This window comes from Somniosus microcephalus, chromosome 1 (genome assembly GCF_052327205.1).
Source record: "Somniosus microcephalus isolate GS21.2 chromosome 1, FLI_Smic_1.0, whole genome shotgun sequence".
In the NCBI taxonomy this organism is placed as follows: domain Eukaryota; kingdom Metazoa; phylum Chordata; class Chondrichthyes; order Squaliformes; family Somniosidae; genus Somniosus; species Somniosus microcephalus.
The window spans coordinates 36,012,464-36,033,317 of record NC_140987.1 but is presented as its reverse complement, the minus strand read 5'-3'; positions in this window follow the sequence as shown (position 1 = coordinate 36,033,317).

Here is a 20,854-nt window from a genome sequence, read left to right as displayed (position 1 = left end):
ATGATTGTCCTGCTGCAGGGCGGGGGAAACTCCCCTTTGATTGACAGATTTGACGGCCATTGAACCTTCCTTCACAGATGCAACACACAAGCTGTTTTCCAAGTCCTTTGACTTTGGCCATGTGGTCTGACGGCCATTTTTATGCCCTGGGCAATTTAAACAGTCCAAAACTCAAGAGTACACCTTTTAATAAAATGTACAATCTTAAAGTGTGCGATTTTCACAAAGTTCTTTGATTCCAGTGTCCAAGTGCTGCCTAGCTTACGAGCTTTTTAACGCAGCCTTTTGCGGTTCTGGGTATGTTTTAAAACATTGTCCAACCCAGAGACAATTTAAATCACACAAGTCTTCGTCCACGATGTGGATTAATATTTCCCGATCTTTGGGGGCTGAGGGGATTTTGCGACGCCTACAAAATAGCCTCGGCAGGTAACCCTCTCCGTCATCCGAAATTTTTGATCAACTGGCAACACGCCGGTCCCGTCGGTGCTGGATACCAAAGAGTTTCCTGTATATGACATGGAGGCTGCGGGATGACCTAATAGAGGTCTTTAAAATTATGAAGGATCGTGGCGGGCTTTCCGTACATGTCAGGTAATTGGCTGACCAAAGGAAAAACAATTAATGCGCTGTTTTAAAGGAGCCAACCCTTGGTCTAGTGGGCCTCTTTGCGTTACATGTATAAACAGCCAGGACCAATGCAAGTATTTTAGGAGGTCAAATTGAATGGTGGGAGGCAGGGGAAGATCTACAGCTGGTTAACATAAACAGGCTGCTGAAGTGATTCCAACAAGTGACTATCCTGGAGAAGTATGTTCAGAAGTAAAGTTGCCCTTTGACCTGGACACCCTATTGTAGAAGCAACATTTAATTAACAAAAACAGGTCAAAAGTCTTCAGTGATTAAACAAAGTAAATAAACCCAACCAATAACAATAAATAGTGTCACTGAAACATGCGTTCTATAAAGATATATAATCTGAGGATTAATCGCCACATGAAGCTTTTTGCGTTGATTACATTTGCGAGCTTGGCAAGTAAATGCCATGTTTTTTCTGATAACAGACAGTGGTGGATGGATATTATGATGTGATAAAAATAAACAAACTCTGCAGTGTATAGGCAGTCTGTAATCAGCACAAGACATAACTAGCCAAGCTTTGCAGGGCTATGCCTCTATTTCAAGAAGCTGGTTAACCATTTCCTTTCTAATCCTGTCCAAGAAGGTGCAAGGTAAGAGTCCCTTTGACAGCAGTTAAAAGGTTAAGCAGCCTGAGTCCCATGGCACAGACATAAAAAGCTGTATGTGGAAAGGACTGATCTTATAGCAACCCTATCATGTTCTCAGGACATCCTAAAAAGCTTCACAGCCAATCAATTGCTATTGAAGTGCAGCCACTAGAAAGAAAAGTAGAGAAAGAGCAAAAGAGAGAGAGAAAGAGAGAAAGAAAGAAAGAAAGAGAGAAAGAAAGACAAAAAGAAAGATTATATAGCGTCTTCTGGATGTCCCAAAGTGCTTCACAGCCAATGAAGTATTTTGAAGTGCATTCACTATTGTTATACAGGCAAATGTAGTCACTAATTTATGCATCGTAAGGTGCAAAAACAACAAATGAGATGAATGACAGGTTAATCTGGTTTTGGTGGTGTTGGTTGACAGGAATGTCGGCCAATGCACTGGGAGAATTCTCCTTTTCTACATTAAAGGAAAATGACGTACCCATTTCCCAAATCCTCTGAAAACCGATTATCTGTGTAAACAGTTTGCAATTGTTTACCTCAGAACCATTTCCCCAACACGAGACTTCCTGACGTAACATTTTCTAGCATCATTGTTACCTGTATCTAATGGGCACCTACTGCCCATGTTTATTACCCTAAAACTAAACATTAACCATTCATGAGCGATGTCATCACTAACACTAATTCCCTTACTCAAGCATTTTACATTTCAGAAAACAAGCAATGCCTTCTCCTCAGACACTTCAATGTCATCCTGTTTATATCTTGAAAAGTCTGACAAAGTATTCCTTTTGTGATACTTCCAGGAAAACCTGTTGCTTTAAGATACAAAGTAGTTCGACTGTTAAAGTTTCAACTTTCACGATGTCCAACATATCCATCACTTTTTACTTCTTCTTCTAATACATGCTCATATAATGAGGTAGACTGTTTATACAGTGTAATTCTAGTCCATATGTGCTGAACTATGTGTTAAACTATCACCCACCATTCATGATTTCCAAAGGTAGATATCATATCTCCTTTTCAACATCAGCATTACATCATATCATATACACTGTCAGTCATTTAATGTTAGGGTTTCACCTACGGAGGTCTTGTCTATGGTTAACTTGGGTAATATTACTTATCATGATACACACAAAGAAAAACGTAATACATTGTACAGAACATTACAGTTTACCATATGATCAAGTACTCATGGACTTAAAAGAATTCTGCAGCTCTCCTTTTACAATTATGCATCTTCTGCAGCTGTCATCTTTTCACAAACATCAGAGCAGACTCACAACACACCAGGTTGAGCTGGCGTGTTCCCCGAACAGTGGGGAGAAGGTAAAATTACGAGAAAGCCTCAAAAGGCTCTTAAATTGGCTCCTAACAAGACATTTAAGTACTAGAATTTTCTCCCCCGCTGCTTGGTGTCAGGTCAGTTCTGCGCTGACAGACCCGATACCTTGGAGACTCGCGTGGAGGTGGGTTGACAGCGGCTTTCCGACCCGCTGTCAATCTTTACGATTTTGACTGCAGTCCCGCCTCCAAACCCACACTCTGAGCACCGGCAAAATTTCTGGCCATTATGTCCAGGTTCGTGATTTTACAAAAGGAAAACAAAAGTAACAATTGTATTTGGATGCAAGTCGTTTATCTTCTCCCTCGAGCAATGTGTCTTGGAAGATAACAATTGAAAAGGCAAAGTCTTCGGTTCAATTTTTTGTCACCACGCTGCGACATTCAAAATCCATCGATGTCTGCTGAACTTAAACTCTGAACATTCCTGGAGCTCCCACTCCACTTTTCCAGCTAGTTTCAAGCTCTGTAACACCTTGAAGTCATTTCATATCTGAGAACCACGCTTGGTAATCTTGCACCATCAACACTCGTCTGGTCCACTGCTTAACAAAAAACAGAACATCCATTGTGGCTCCTGACAGCCCAATGGGTTAATTCGTCTAACCACCTCCCCTTGACATTCAACGACATTACCATCGCCAAATTCCCCACCATCAACATCCTGGGGTCACCATTGACCAGAAACTTAACTGGACCAGCCACATAAATACTGTGGCAACAAGAACAGGTCAGAGGCTCGGTATTCTGCGGCGAGTGTCTCACCTCCTGACTCCACAAAGCCTTTCCACCATCTACAAGGCACACGTAAGGAGTGTGATGGAATACTCTCCACTTGCCTGGATGAGTGCAGCTCCAGCAACACTCAAGAAGCTCAACGCCATCCAGGACAAAGCAGCACGTTTGTTTGGCACCCCATCCACCACCTTAAACATTCACTCCCTCCATCACCGGCATATCATGGCTGCAGTGTGTACCATCTACAAGATGCACTGCAGCAACTCGCCAAGGTTTCTTCAGCAGCACCTCGCAAACCCGCGACCTCTTCCACCTAGAAGGACAAGGGCAGCAGGCGCATGGGAACACCACCACCTCCAAGTTCCCCTCCAAGTCACACACCACCCTGACTTGGAAGTATATCGCCGATCCTTCATCGTCACTGGGTCAAAATCCTGGAACTCCCTCCCTAACAGCACTGTGGGAGTACCTTCACCACACGGACTGCAGCGGTTCAAGAAGGCGGCTCACCACCACCTTCTCGAGGGCAACTAGGAAAGTGCAATAAATGCTGGCCTTGCCAGCGACGCCCACATCCCATAAGCGAATAATAAAAAAATTGTCAATTTCTGATTCCCCTCTGTCAGTGTGGGGAAACATCCACTCAAATTAAAAAACTTAAAATTTAAAAATGTCCAAAATGTTTACAGTCAGTAATGCAATAGTTGTTGCTCAGTGAATTAAGACAGAGCTAATCTGATACCAGAAAGTAACAAAAAACACACAGCTGCTTGCGAAAAGTGTAAACTTCTTTTTTTCATTTCAAAAGAAGACAAACCCAGACACCATCAATCAATGTCAGCTTGTGTCACACAGCTTCTCGCAGCTTTAAAAAGCTTTGAAAAACGGAAAAAACAAACTTGTAGGAATGGAGGTTCCTATCGAAAAGACTGAGTTCGACTCAGGCAATCAAAACAATGAACTTTAATGGAACAAAACAGGTCTTAACTATAAACTGCTGGAATACATCGAATACAGGTCTGCTCTCCTTGAAGGCTCCACGAGGACTGATCCTCTGGTCTGAAAGCTGATGTCATGACATCATCACGTTCTTCCCGCCATTGGGGAATCACGTGACCAACGGCATGACGTCATCACATTGAAACTGCGCTGTAAAGGTAACTGGACATTGTACAGTCAAACAGTGTAATTAAAGGTACAGACACAGACAGTAACTACATTGCTGTTAAAGGAATTATGTACAACCGCTCTGAGTCCTTTGGTGGCTCCGCCACAAACTGTTACTTTTGCAAAGTCTTTGCGAATTTAAAACTTGCAAAGATCCTGATCAATTCAATTCAGCAGGTAAAACATCAGACATCGTTATCATAGACATGGCAGTAGCATTCCTCGTTTTTTTTTTATCTCTCTTCTGCTCACACATTCTAGCATCAGTAAGATGAATAAAAATCACCTCAAAGCATCGAGTGCTGAAATTGGTCAGAAATGGGGGAAAAAAATTATTGATGTGATTTCCCTCATGTCCGGAACTGTAGGCTGTCACACAATTTACAACAACCAGAATTTCACCGTGACCCACAATAAAAGTCTGGCTTTCACAATTGAATAGGTAAATTGACCTCAATAACTCCAATTTAATTCAGACCAATATCTTAAACTCAACACACACTCTAGCTTGAAAAAGAGGGTGGAGCCACAGCCACAGTAACATTCACACATGCTTTCTAAAAAAATACATTAACATGCACACTGAAAACAAAAACTTCTTTATTCCATCAAAGCTACTTTTATCCTTTTTTCCTTGAACCAATTTTCAATTTTTGATGTTTTCTACTGAATTTAGAATTATAGAAGAATCATAGAATCCATTTCGGCCCATCGTGTCCGCACTGGCCAACAAAGAGCTATCCAGCCTAATCCCACTTCCAAGTTTTTGGTCCGTAGCCCTGCAGGTTAGAGCATCCCAAGTGCACACCAGTTGTGTATGTACCTTTAAGAGAGAACTGATTTTATACTGTAGTACCGGCAGTGACCACACCTGTATATAAAGCCATAGCAGGCTTCTGTACTTTCAGTTTAAGCTTACCCTCTCTTCAGTAAATACCTGTTATTATTGTTCTCCTGTAGTCCGTGTATTATTGATACGCGGACAAGACACTGGCGACGAGCAGGTTCGAACTCACCTGCAGTACTGCATCACCTCACGGGGATCTTTCCCTGAAAAGAAGCTTCTTGGAGGTCGAAGTCAGAGTAACGGGCGTCGACCGCAGGCAACCGCCCAGTGATCCATCGGAGTTCAGAGAATTGCAGGGGAGGCTGTGGAGAGCTGGGCTTGGCTCCCCAGTCAAGGTGTTCCAACAAATCGTGCTGGTAGCAGGTACAGAGAAATTATATTGGGTCAAAAGATCAGGATAATGAAACAGTTTGGGTGGAGGTAAGGAATAATAAGGGGAAAAAAACACTAGTGGGCGTAGTCTATAGGCCTCCGAACAGTTGCAACTCTGTTGGACGGAGTATCAATCAGGAAATAGTTGAGGCTTGTAATAAGGGAGCATCTATAATTATGGGGGATTTTAACTATCATATTAATTGGACAAATCAAATTGGGCAGGGCTGCCTTGAGGATGAGTTCATTGAGTGTGTTAGGGATGGGTTTCTTGAGCAGTATGTAACTGAACCGACCAGGGGGCAAGCAACCTTAGATCTGGTCCTGTGTAACGAGACAGGATTAATTAAAAATGTCCGAGTAAAGGATCCCCTTGGAATGAGTGACCATAACATGGTTGAATTCCATATTCAATTAGAGGGTGAGAAGGTTGGATCTCAAACAAGCGTGCTAAGCTTGAATAAAGGAGACTATGAAGGTATGAGAGCAGAATTGAGTAGAGTGGATTGGGAAAATAGATTAAAGGGTAAGACGATACATGATCAGTGGTGTACATTTAAGGAGTTATTTTACAACTTCCAAAAAATATATATTCCACTGAGAAGAAAAGGATGTAAAAGAAAAGACAGCCATCCATGGCTAAGTAAAGAAATTAAGGATAGTATTCGACTAAAAACAAGGCCATATAAGGTAGCCAAATCTGCTGGGAGGATAGAGGATTGGGAAAACTTTAAAAGACAGCAAAAAATGACAAAAAGATTGATTAAGAAAGGGAAGATAGATTATGAAAGTAAATTAGCAAAAAATATAAAAACAGATGGTAAGAGTTTTTATAGTTATATAAAAAGAAAAAGGGTGGCAAAAGTAAATGTTGGTCCCTTAGAGGATGAGACCAGGAAATTAATGGTGGGCAGCACGGTGGCATAGTGGTTCGCACTGTTGCCTCACAAGCGCCAGGGACCCGGGTTCGAATCCGGCCTCGGGTGACTGTCTGTGTGGAGTTTGCACATTCTCCCCGTGTTTGCGTGGGTTTCCTCCGGGTGCTCCGGTTTCCTCCCACAGTCCAAAGATGTGCGGGTTAGGTGGATTGGCTATGATAAATTGACCCTTAGTGTTAGGGGGATTAAATACGTGGGGTTACGGGGATAGGGTGGGATATGTGTTGGTGTAGGGGTTACGGGGATCGGGTGGGATATGTGTCGGTGCAGGCTCGATGGGCCGAAATGGCCCCTATCTGCACTCTGGGGTTTCTGTGATTTCTGTGATTCTGTGAAATATGGAGATGGCAAAAACACTGAATGAATATTTTGTATCAGTCTTTACGGTAGAGGACACTAAGAATATCCCAACACTGGACAAACAGGGGGCTATAGGGGGGGAGGAGCTAAACATGATCAAAATCACTAAGGAAGTGGTACTCGGTAAAATAATGGGACTCAAGGCGGATAAATCACCTGGACCTGATGGCTTGCATCCTAGGGTCTTGAGGGAAGTGACGGTAGGCATTGTGGATGCATTGGTAATAATTTTCCAAAACTCCCTGGACTCAGCAAAGGTCCCGGCAGACTGGAAAACTGCTAATGTAACGCCCTTATTTAAAAAGGGCAGTAGACAGAAGGCTGAAAACTATAGACCGGTTAGCCTAACATCTGTGGTAGGTAAAATATTGGAGTCCATTATTAAGGAGACAGTAACAGGACATTTGGATAATCATAATTTAATAGGACAAAGTCAGCATGGTTTTATGAAGGGGAAGTCATGTTTGACAAATTTGTTGGAGTTCTTTGAGGAAGTAACATATAGGGTGGATAAAGGGGAACCAGTGGACGTAGTGTATTTAGACTTCCAAAAGGCATTTGACAAGGAGCCACACAAAAGATTATTGCTTAAGATAAAAAATCACGGGATTGGGGGTAATATTCTGGCATGGATAGAGGATTGGCTATCTAACAGAAGGCAGAGAGTTGGGATAAATGGTTCATTCCCGGGCTGGCAATCAGTAACTAGTGGTGTTCCACAGGGGTCAGTGCTGGGTCCCCAACTCTTTACAATCTGTATTAACAATTTGGAGGAGGGGACCAAGTGTAACATATCAAAGTTTGCAGATGATACTAAGATGGGAGGGAAAGTAGTGAGTGAGGAGGACATAAAAAACCTGCAAGGGGACATAGACAGGCTAAGTAAGTGGGCAGAGATTTGGCAGATGGAATACAATACTGGAAAGTGTGAGGTTATGCACTTTGGCAGGAAAAATCGTAGAGCAAGTTATTATCTTAATGGCAAGAAACTGGAAAGTACTGAAGTACAAAGGGATCTGGGGGTCCTGGTGCACGAAACTCAAAAGGTTAGTATGCAGGTGCAGCAAGTGATTAAGAAGGCCAATGGAATGTTGGCTTTCATTGCTAGGGCGATAGAATATAAAAATAGGGAGGTATTGCTTCAGTTGTACAAGGTATTGGTGAGACTGCACCTGGAATACTGCATACAGTTTTGGCGTCCATACTTAAGAAAAGACATACTTGCTCTCGAGTCAGTACAAAGAAGGTTCACTCGGTTAATCCCGGGGATGAGGGGATGGACATATGAGGAGAGGTTGAGTAGATTGGGACTCTACTCATTGGAGTTCAGAAGAATGAGAGGCGATCTTATTGAAACATATAAGATTGTGAAGGGGTTGGATCGGGTGGATGCGGGGAGGATGTTCCCGATGATGAGTGAAACTAGAACTAGGGGGAATAGTTTTAGAATAAGGGGCTGCTCTTTCAAAACTGAGATGAGGAGGAACTAATTCACTCAGAGGGTGGTAGATCCATGGAATATGCTGCCCCAAAAAGCTGTAGAAGCTACATCATTACATAAATTTAAAACAGAAATAGACAGTTTCCTAGAAGTAAAGGGAATAAAGGGTTATGGGGAGCGGGCAGGAATTTGGACATGAGTCTAGGTTCGGATCGGTCATGGCCCTGTGGGTAGCGGAGCGGGCCCAGGGGCCATGTAGCCTGATCCTGCTCCTATTTCATGTGTCTAATTCTGTTAGATTCAGGAGATGGTTCTGTGATAGTAGATTGGCGGTTAGGATCAGATCAGCCATGATCTTATTGGATGGCGGAGCAGGCTCGAGGGGCCGATTGGCCTACTCCTGCTCCTATTTCTTATGTTCTTATGAGTGCGCTGACCCTTCCGGACTGCTGCGGGCTCGAGCTCGATCGAGCTGCTCTGCAAAAGGAGCCGTGCAGCGTCGTCGGGAGGAAAAGAGAGAGAGAGAGGGTGGAGCGCACAGGGCGCGGTCGGTGCTCAAGAACCGGGCAGCGCAGAGAAAATAAAACGAGGGGAAGGAAAAGTGAGACGCGCCGAAGCAGCGGGTCGCCGCCATTACCCTGTAGAATGCTAGGAGCAGCCTTGCCAGCAAGGGGAAGAAGGAAAAGCGCGGAAAGCGCCATTTTATTCCATTGGGGAAGAAGGAAAAGCGCGGGAGGCGCCATTTTAATCCATTGGGGAAGAAGAAAAAGCGCGGGAGACGCCATTTTAAACCACCCAAGATGCCGAAGAGTGGCAGTATCACTGCTTTCGACAACGAGGTAGAAGACTGGACCATGTATGTGGAAAGAATTGAAGTGTACTGCAAGGCAAATGAGGTGGCTGATGGAAAGAAGACGTCGGTATTATTAAATTTGATGGGCGCGAGAACGTACGGCCTACTGCGGAATTTAATTACCCCAGCTAAACCAATGGAGAAACGTTATAAAGAGATTGTTAATATCTTACAGGAACACCTAAACCCTACACCGCTGCTGATAGCAGAAAGATTCAAGTTCCATAAAAGAAACCAGCACAAAGATGAGAGCAATGCTGACTATCTTACGGAACTACGCAAGTTATCGAAGCACTGCCAGTTCAGAGCAGGACTGGCAGACACCTTAAGGGATAAGTTTGTCTGCGGGCTCCAGAGTGAAGGAACCCAGAAATGACTACTTTCGGAAAAGGACCTGAAGCTAGAACAGGCTTTCAGCGTGGCAGTATCCTACGAAGCAGCAGCACGGGGAGCTGCGGAAATACAACAGAAACCACAGGAATACAGCGCTAACGAAAAGGCACATGGAGCAGAAAAGTGCTATCGCTGCGGCAGAACAACCCATGGTCAGAAGGACTGCTGGGTTAAGGACAAAGTATGCAGGCAATGTGGGAAAATGGGACACATATCAAGAGTCTGCAGGTCGGGAAAGAAAACCAACACTAAAAGAACTACTAAGGAAAAGTACAAGAAAGTAGATCAGGAGAGTGATAATGACTCCAGGAGCAGGAGACTAAGTTGTCTAAAGTTACACAACGTGATCACAAAGGAGGATCACCGAACCATTTGGGTCACCCTCATGATAGCAGGGTCACAAGTAAAGATGGAATTGGACACAGGATCAGCCCTAACTGTCATGAATCGACGAGACTATGAGCGGCTATTCTCACACATACCCTTGAAGGACACGTCCATTGTATTGAAGACATACACGGGGCAAAAAGTCTACCTCAGAGGAAAAATAAGGGTGCCAGTTAAATACAACGGCAAGGAAACACAGAAACTGTATCTATATATACTACAAGATGGAGGACCACCATTATTGGGACGTGAATGGATCCAAAAAATACAATTGGATTGGCATTCCATTCAGGCGCTAACTGTGACTGACAAAAAGGATGACGACGTCACACCTGGACGACTGTCAAAAATTCTAACTGACGCGAAAGAGGTGTTCCAACAAGGACTTGGGACTCTAAAAGGAGTAACGGCAACGATAAAAATCGAAGATAACGCAAACCCAAAATTTTTTAAGGCCAGACCGGTACCGTACGCGATCCGCCCAGCCGTTGAAGCAGAGCTGGAGAGTCTGGAGCATTCGGGTGTGCTGTCCAAGGTGGACTGGAGCGAGTGGGCCACACCCATCATTCCTGTAATGAAGAAATCATTGAGCAGCACGCCTGGGGATCCGAAGAATGTTCGCATCTGTGGGAACTTCAAGGTAACTGTGAACCCAGTCCTGCACACAGTACAATATCCACTTCCATGGATAGAAGATATTTTCACCTCACTATCTGGAGGGAAACGCTTTACGAAGATTGATCTGGCCCAAGCGTATCTACAAATGGAGGTGGAAGAAGCATCTAGGAAATACCTCACGATAAACACTCACAAAGGTTTTTACCAGTACAACCGATTGGTATTCGGGGTAGCATCAGCCCCGGCTATTTGGCAGAGGGCGATGGAACAAGTCCTGCAAGGGATCCTGGGGACCCAGTGTTATTTGGACGACATCCTGGTTACGGGCGAAAATGACAGTGAACACCTTGCCAACCTGGAGCAGGTGCTCACTAGATTACAAGAATATGGGCTATGAGCCAACCGTCGCAAATGTGAGTTCTTCAGGAGACAAATCTCGTATTGTGGCCACATGATTGATGAGGAAGGGTTGCATAAATCCCCAGACAAGATTGAGGCAGTAGTCAAGGCTCCAGCACCGGAAAATGTGTCGCAACTGAGGTCGTTCCTCGGGTTGGTGAACTACTACCATAAGTTCTTGCCGAATTTATCTACAATTCTGCACCCACTGAACGCCGTGCTGCAAACTGGAGTAACATGGAAATGGAGTGATGAGTGTAAGCGTGCCTTTCAGAAATGTAAATGCCTAATCACTTCAAAAGAAGCATTGGCCCACTACAATCCAACACTACCGATTCGCTTGGTATGTGATGCATCTCCCTACGGAATTAGAGCGGTGCTGTCACACAAATTCCTTGACGGTTCAGAGAGGCCAATAGCCTTTGCGTTGCACTCGTTAACCTCAGCCGAGCGTAACTACGCCCAGATTGACAGGGAGGCCCTCAGCCTGGTGTGGGGGGTGAAGAAGTTTAATCACTATCTGCACGGGCAGAAATTCACCCTACTGACTGATCATCAGCCTCTGGTCTCCATTTTTAACCGAAAGAAGGGCGTTCCGGTGATGACGGCACAACGGCTGCAAAGATGGTCACTTTTTCTAGGGGCACATCAGTACGACATAGAGTACAAGGGTACGAAACAGCATGGAAATGCTGATGGGCTGTCGCGCCTACCGTTGCCTACGGTGGTGGAAGCACCTGCAGTGGACCCTGTTGAGATATTCCATTCGACCATAGTCGAATGTCTACCTGTTACAAACTCAAGTATAGAGAAGGAAACCCGAAATGACCCGACACTCTCTCGGGTCTATGATTTGACGGTGAATGGATGGCCAGCACATGGCGACTCACTGTTGCTAGCATTCTCGCCAAGGAGAGAACAGCTGTCAGTGTGCCGGGGGACCTTGATGTGTGGATCCCGAGTGGTAATTCCACCCAAGTTGAGAGATAGAGTGCTCAATGAGCTTCATGAGGGTCATCTGGGAGGGGTAAAAATGAAGAGCCTAGCCAGGGCGTTTGTGTGGTGGCCGGGAATCGATAAAGTAATCGAGGATATGACCAAGAGATGCACAGGATGCCAGAAGGTCCAAAACGCTCCACCACAGGCCCCGCTACACCCATGGGAGTGGCCCTCATCTCCATGGCAACGGGTACACATTGATTTTGCTGGTCCATTTATGGACTCAATGTTTTAATCGCCGTGGATGCCCATTCGAAATGGCCAGAGGTCATCAAAATGTCCTCCACCACCACGGAGAAAACTATTGCAGTCCTACGGACCATCTTCGCCAGGAATGGCTTGCCAGAACAGATTTGCTCTGACAATGGACCACAGTTTGTGCCCGAGGATTTCCGGAGGTTTCTGAGGAATAATGGGGTGAAACATTACACATCTGCCCCATGTCATCCAGCCACAAATGGATTGGCTGAGAGGTTTGTTCAGACCTTTAAAAAGGCAATAAAGGCGATGTATAACGACGACATACCACTACAACGCAAGGTGGATAATTTCTTGTTTGCTTACCGGAATGCGACACATGCAGTCACCAACCAAGCTCCAGCCATAATGTTCTTCAACCGAAGGCTAAGATGTCGCCTGGATTTGCTCAAACCAAACATAAGACGAGATGTTGAGGATAAGCAATTCCAGCACATCAATGAGAAGCCAACCAGGAGCTTCAAGATAGGGCAACCAGTCTTGGCCCGCGACTACCGAACAGAAAAATGGCAGCCAGGAACGATATGCACACAGCAGGGACCACTAATGTACACAGTGGACGTTGGAGAGAGCATCGTGAGACACCATGCTGACCAGATTCTAGAGTCACAGGAACAAGCCAAACCCATACCACGAGCATGTGCACCTGGTAATGAACCCGAAGTACAGATTGCGTCTACCTCAGAATCAGTGGTATTGGAAGCTGACGAACCAACCAATGACAATGAGCCAGAATCGACTCCGCCCAAGAACAGGATACTCGAGAAAGGCGCTATCCAGTCAGGATCAGGAAGCCTCCTCAAAGACTGCACTTATAAATGATTATTTCAGTTGATGTATATAGTACAGAGAAAATTGTAATTGTAATTAGTTATTATTTAATTGTTAAATGAATGTTATGTACTGTTTATCTAAAAGGGGAGGAATTGTTGTGTATGTACCTTTAAGAGAGAACTGATTTTATACTGTAGTACCGGCAGTGACCACACCTGTATATAAAGACATAGCAGGCTTCTGTACTTTCAGTTTAAGCTTACCCTCTGCTCAGTAAATACCTGTTATTATTGTTCTCCTGCAGCCCGTGTATTATTGATACGCGGACACTACAACACCCACTTTTTAAATGTGGTTAGGGTTCCTGCCTCTACCACCCTTTGAGGCAGTGAGTTCCAGACCCCCACAACCCTCTGGGTGAAGACATTTCCCCTCAAATTCCCTCTAAACCTTCCACCAATTACTCAAATCTGTGCCCCTTGGTTTTTGACCCCTCTGCTAAGGGAAATAGGTCCTTTCTATTTACTTTATCTATGCCCATCAAAATTTTATACACTGTAGGAATGGCTAGATTCCTAACTAAAGGACTGAGGTTGAGTCAGTCTATCAAACAAACGATGTTTAATACTAATCAACAGAGTTTAAAACGAAAACACAGGAGAACTACATTACAGGTCTGTACTTTTTGCTGGCTCCACGAGGACTGGCTAGGGCGGCTCCCCAGCCTGATGTCATGACGTCATCACGTTTTCCCGCCGCTGGAGGATCACATGATCAACGTGATGACGTCATCGTGTTTGTTCTCATTCTTAAAGGGACCGCGCTATGTACATGCAATGATATGACAAAGATACAGATTCATTCTGCAGCTAATAATTTGTTAAAGATAATTATGTACATTAGATCAGAGTCCCCCTGGTGGCTCCGCCACAACACCTCAAAAGGTCTCCCCTCATCCTCCTCTGTTCCAAGGAAAAATGACCCAGCCTTTCCAGTCTTTCCTCATAGCTAAGATTCTCTACTCCCGGTAACATCCTTGTAAATCTCCTCTGTACCCTCTCTAGTGCAATCACATCTTTCCTGTAATATGGTGACCAGAACTGCACGCAGTACTCTAGCTGAGGCCTAACTAGTGTTTTATACAGTTGAAGCATAACCCCCCTGCTCTTGTATTCTGTGCCACGGCTAATAAAGGCAAGCATTCCGTATGCCTTCTTAACCACCTTATCTACTTGGCCTGCTACCTTCACGGATCTGTGGACATGCACTCCAAGGTCCCTTTGTTCCTCTACACGACTCAGTGTCCTACCATTTAATGTGTATTCCTTTTCCTTGTTAGCCCTCCCCAAATGCATTACCTCACACTTCTCCGGATTGAATTTCATTTGTCACTGTTCTGCCCATCTGACCAATTTATTGATCTCTTCCTGCAGTCTACAGCTTCCTTCTTCAGTATCAACCACACAGCGGATTTTCGTATCATCTGCAAACTTCTTAATCATACCCCCTATATTCAAGTCAAGATCAGAATTTCATTCCGTACTGATTCAGAATTTCAAGCTCATAGTCCGTGTCTTCAACCAAGCCTGTTATCTCCTGCACAATTCTTAACACTTTTCTCTGGTATATGGGAGGTGTGTAACGGCATAGAGTAAAGGGTGAAGGGGATGCTGAAGATTCAGTCGAGAGTCCCGATCCATGGCCGCGAATATAATCGCACTGAGGGGGCCGGTTTGGAGGCGGGATCACTGTCAAAATCGCAAAGATTGACAGCAGGTAGGAAACCCGCTGTCAACATGTCTCCTCGTGAGTCTCCCAGGTGTCGGGTCTGTCAGCACAGAACTGACCCGACACCAAGCGGCAGGGGAGACAATTCTGGTACTTAAATGGCTTGTTAAGAGCCAATTTAAGAGAACTTTGAGGCTTTCTTGTAATTTTACCTTCTCCCCCACTGGTTAGCCATGTTCGGGGAACACACCAGCTCAACCTGGCGTGTTTTGATTCTGCTCTGATGTTTGTGAAAAGCTACAGAAGTGGTGTACAGGGTGGCATATTGCAGATGGTGAGTTTCAGAGCACAGAAAATGTTGGTTACTGCATTTTTAATACATATACAGATCTCTTTAGCTTACAAGTTTTTAGATCCAACTGTATGTCCAGTGCCACCTCATTGGGAGAACCTCACTCACCAGTGACAGATCGCTTCTGCCATCTCACCTGCAGCTGCCATCTATTGCAGCAACTTCGGAGCCACTGAAACAATCAGACCTTGGTCCTCCGAATCCTTCCACAATCATCCCCAACACCAACATCATCGACCTCATCACCGACCTCGTCACCAACCTTCTCCGCCATCACCTGATGCTGCAAACCCTGGCTGCCACATGATGCAGCAGGTTGACACCATCCCACTCCAGCACCGTGAAGCATTCCTTTAATGTCCAAGCCATTCCATGCACACACATCACTATAGCGGTGCGGGGGTGGGGGGGAGTTATGACTGAACAATCACTGGAACTCAGCAAGACACTTCTCAATGTGTGCTCAGATCTGTCCAATAAGGGGCACTTTTGGAAAAAGATATTTCACTGTATGACAACACATTACCAGAAACTTCACATGGACATTGTCTAAACCTCTCAAGTGCCTACTATTGTGTGTTATTAGTTGGTATGCTTGCAGTAGGATGAGGGTGAATGTGAGGAGAGGCTAGTGAGATGGAGAAGTGATAAAGTAGATAGAGAGGGTTGGCTGGAGGTGCAAAGTAAGTTGGTGCCCTGGGGAGGTCTCTTCTGCCCTTGGAAGGGAAGAGAACCTCGCTGCTTGCTGTGACTCCCTCCATAAGCATATGGAGAGAGTCATTGGAGAGCCTGGGTGCAAGTGTTCACCTTTGTGCAGTGCTTGTCAGTGTTTGCAGCACCTCAATGCTGCAGGACACTAACAGTACAACTGTCAAAATCCATGTGGATGTGGTCCCTTTAGAGAAACCGGCAGATGACGCGTCATCAAATGACGTCATCAGACCCGCTTCCTGTTAATTGGCCGGACAAGGACAATCAAGGTAAAATTACGTCTGCACAGCGGAGGCAGCTAGGGGCGAGACTGGAACCAGGAAACCAGCTATCCCACCCCCATCCCACCTTCAGAATTAAATTCGTGGCCCTTTTCTCAGTTCACCCTTCGGAACTGCCATAACTGTCTCTCTCAATGTTTTCAACATTCCAACTTCCATTCCGCATCCCTTTAGACCGTGCTTAGAACTCCCACATTTTAGCTTTTCACTGAACATCTCATCAGTTCTGAGACAGCCCATTCCTGCAGAAACATTAAGTGTGGCAGAGCAAGCTTCTCCCATTCCTTTCATTTCTATCTGTTTCTGCATCAGTTTCTCATCCATGGCTTCCTTCACTGTATTAATGAGCAACACCTCAGACTGTTCTTTCATTAGCCCAAAGGCCACTGGCTTTTTGTTTCTGTTCCAGTTTCTGCATTTGTTTCTGTTTCTGTAGGCACACCTTTTCCAGCGCCTTTTCTAACTGTACAAAAAAGAAAGTACTGCAGATGCTGGGAATCTGAAATAAAAACAGAAAATGCTGGAGATACTCCGCAAGTCAGGCAGCATCTGTGAAGAGAGAAACATGCCCTTATACCTCTCTTCTTCCCACTGTCCAGGGCCCCAAACACCCCTTCCAGGTGAAACAGCAATTTACTTTTACTTCTTGCAATTTAGTATACTATATTCGCTGCTCACAATGTGGTCTCCTCTACATTGGGGAGACCAAACACAAGTTGGGTGACAGCTTTGCGGAACACCTCCGTTCAGCCCATACCGTTCAGTCCATAAGGGTGACCCCGAGCTTCCGGTCGCCTGTCACTTTAATTCTCCTCTCCACTCCCACTCAGACCTCACCATCCTCATCCTCTTGCATTGTTCCACTGAGTCTCAGCGTAAGCTCGAGGAACAGAACCACATCTTCCGATTAGGTAATTTACAGCCTTCTGGACTCAACATAGAGTTCAACAATTTCAGATCATAACCTCGGCCCCTATCATATATATATATTTTTATCCACACTTTTTGACTGTCTTTTTTCTTCTCTCCCACATGGCAGCTGTCATTCCTTCTGCCAGCGCAATGTAATAGCACTTGGAAAACAGTGACAGGATCGAACAAAGTCAACATGGATTTACAAAAGGTAGATCATGCTTGACTAATCTACTGGAAATTTTTGAGGATGTAACTGGTAGAATAGATAAGAGAGAACCAGTGGATGTGGTGTATTTGGACTTTCAGAAGGCTTTCGATAACGTCCCACATAAGAGACTAGCGTGCAAAGTTAAAGCACATGGGATTGGGGGTAAGGTACTGACTTGGATAGAAAACTGGTTGGCAGGCAGGAAGCAAAGAGTTGGAATAAACGGGTCTTTTTCCGAGTGGAAGGCAATGACTAGTGGGGTACCGCAGGGATCAGTGCAAGGACCCCAGTTATTCACAATGTATATTAATGGTCTAGACAAAGGAACATAGATGTAATATCTCCAAGTTTGCAGATGACACAAAGCTGGGTGGGCGTGTGCACTGTGAGGAGGATGCAGAGAAGCTCCAGTACGATTTGGACAGGTTGGGCGATTGGGCAGATGCATGGCAGATGCAGTATAATGTGGATAAATGCGAGGTTATCCACTTTGGTGGCAAAAACAGGAAGGCAGATTATTATCTGAACAGCAATAGATTGGGAGAAGGGGAAGTGCAACGAGACCTGGGTGTCCTTGTGCACCAGTCGCTGAAGGTAAGCATGCAGGTACAGCAGGCGGTTAAGAAGGCAAATGGTATGCTGGCCTTCATAGCGAGAGGATTCGAGGACAGGAGCAAGGATGTCTTGCTGCAGTTGTACAGGGCCTTGGTGAGACCACACCTTGAGTATTGTGTGCAGTTTTGGTTGCCTTATCTGAGGAAGGATGTTCTTGCCATGGAGGGAGTGCAGCGAAGATTCACCAGACTGATGATACCTGGGATGGCAGGAATGACGTATGAAGGGAGATTGGGTCGATTGGACTTATATAAGAACATAAGAACATAAGAAATAGGAGCAGGAGTAGGCCAATCGGCCCCTCGAGCCTGCTCCACCATTCAATAAGATCATGGCTGATCTGATCCTAACCTCAAATCTTCTATCACTCTCCATCCACCTGAGCCCATGTGATCTCCCGGGAGAGGCGAAAAACCAAATAAAAGACCCAATGGCCAATTTGGGAGAAAAAAATCTGGGAAATTCCTCTCCGACCCATCTAGGCGATCGAAACTCGTCCAGGAGATCACTCTGTCCCTATATTTTCTACAGTACTTACCTTCTGTAAAGGTGATCTCCACCCCAGCCAGGAACAGGAATAAAACCATCTCCTGAAATCTAACACAGAATTAGAACACAGTAGGAGCAGAACCAGGCTACACGGCCCCTGGGCCCACTCCACTACCCACAGGGCCATGACCATTCCGAACCTAGACTCATGTCCAATTTCCTGCCCGCTCCCCGTAACCCTTAATTCCCTTTACTTCTAGGAAACTATCTATTTCTGTTTTAAATTTATTTAATGATGTAGCTTCCACAGCTTTCTGGGGCAGCAAATTCCACAAACCTACCACCCTCTGAGTGAAGAAGTTTCTCCTCATCTCAGTTTTGAAAGAGCAGCCCCTTATTCTAAGATTATGCCCCCTAGTTCTAGTTCGCTACAGTTTAGAAGAATGAGAGGGGATCTCATTGAAACTTATAAAATTCTAACAGGACTAGACAGACTAGATGCAGGAAGGCTGTTCCCGATGGCGGGGGAGTCCAGAACCAGGAGTCACAGTCTGAGGATAAGGGGTAAGCCATTTAGGACTGAGATGAGGAGGAATTTCTTCACCCAGAGAGTGGTGAACCTGTGGAATTCTCTACCACAGAAGACAGTTGAGGCCAATTCATTAAATATATTCAAGAAGGAGTTGGATATATTTCTTAAGGCTAAGGGGGATCAAGGGATATGGGGAGAAAGCAGGGACAGGGTACTGAATTTGGATGATCAGCCATGATCGCTTTGAATGGTGGAGCAGGCTCGAGGGGTGGAATGGCCTACTCCTGCTCCTATCTTCAATGTTTCTATGTTTCTGTGTTTCTGTGTTTCACACTTCATTCAGAGCCATCCTTTGTTTCTTCACCTGTCCCATTACCATCTCCTTTTGCCTTGAATATCTCTTAATGTCTCTTAACCTCTCCTGCCTTCTATCCTATCACGGACCTTCCCTTTTGTTCTTTCATCCCCTCTCCCCTTTCCCAGCCCCTGCACTTGTTTAAAAATCTTTTCCATTTCCTGCTTTTTTCCAGTTCTGATGAAAGGTCATCGACCTGAAACGTTAACTCTGTTTCCCCCTTTTCTAACCGTAGTCTGGCCAACTTAAATTCTAAGCTGTGTACTTTTTCTTCCAATTCCAACCTCTCATCACACACTTACACCACAGCATCGTGACTAGCAAGGAAGGAATTAGCAGCTTGCACAGCGTGGACCCTGACTGTGTCAAACTCCTCTTTAAGCTTCTCTATTTCTGGCTTCGTCTGAGCATGTTTTCTCCACAATGCACCTATTCCCAGACAAAGCCCTGGCAATAGGTATGTTTTCTGTCTCCTTTCAGTTTGTTTCTGCTGTAGCAGGAACATTTTCTGTCTATTATTTTTTTGTCTCTGCAGACACACATTCTCCAGTGTCTGCTCAATCTCCTCTCGGATTGAACTGTAAGGTCCCCCCACCCCCACCCCCACCCCTTACTTTTAATCCGGTCAGACATTTTTCTAAGGGCCCAACTTGGTTGAGAAACCGTCTATTTTGCCTGATTCCATCCTATTCCCTGCATCGCGATCCTCAGGAGCTAGTTATACCAATTATCGATATTAATTCACACTCACCGTCTGCGTAGTCGTTGGACGAGTTCACAGCACCAAATGTTAGGCAGTCAACCGCCTTTCACCTCTGGTTCACAACAACACGTTTCGAGTAAGCACGAGATTTCATAGTGGAGTACACGGAACAGACTTTATTGATACACAGTAAAGGTGATCAGTCTTAGCTGTATACAGAGAGTGGATATTCGGTTTCTGTATCTCTCGAGCACACTCTGACAAACTGTTGAAAACCATGCCCCTTTATGCACCATATTTTGACTACATTAAAGGAAAATGTCAAAATGACGTACCTATTTCCCAAATCCTCTGAAAACAGATTATCTGTGTAAACAGTTTGCAATTGTTTACCTCAGAACCATTTCCTTTAAACGAGACTTCCTGACGTAACATTTTCTAGCATCTTTGACCAATTGTTACCTGTATCAAATGGACACCTACTGCCCATGTTTATTACCCTAAAACTAAACATTAACCATTCATGGGTGATGCCATCACTAACACTTAGGCCTAGAAATTCAGTGGGCTTTGCGCCCAGTTAAGGCCCAAAGAGGGCCTCTGCGCCAGTAGAGGAGGTTGCGCTGATATTGAGCTCGGCGGTAATGGCGGCGGTAGCCGGTAGCGCTGCGCCGGCACCGATGACGTCATCGGTGTGCGCAGTGCCCCGTTTCCGCCCCGATGCCGGCCCGACCCCCATATTCAGTTGCCGCCGCCTCCTCCGTGGCGGCTGCTACTAACATCCGGAGACCAGGGCCTTACTGCAGCCTTAGTGGGGCGCATAAAGGTGG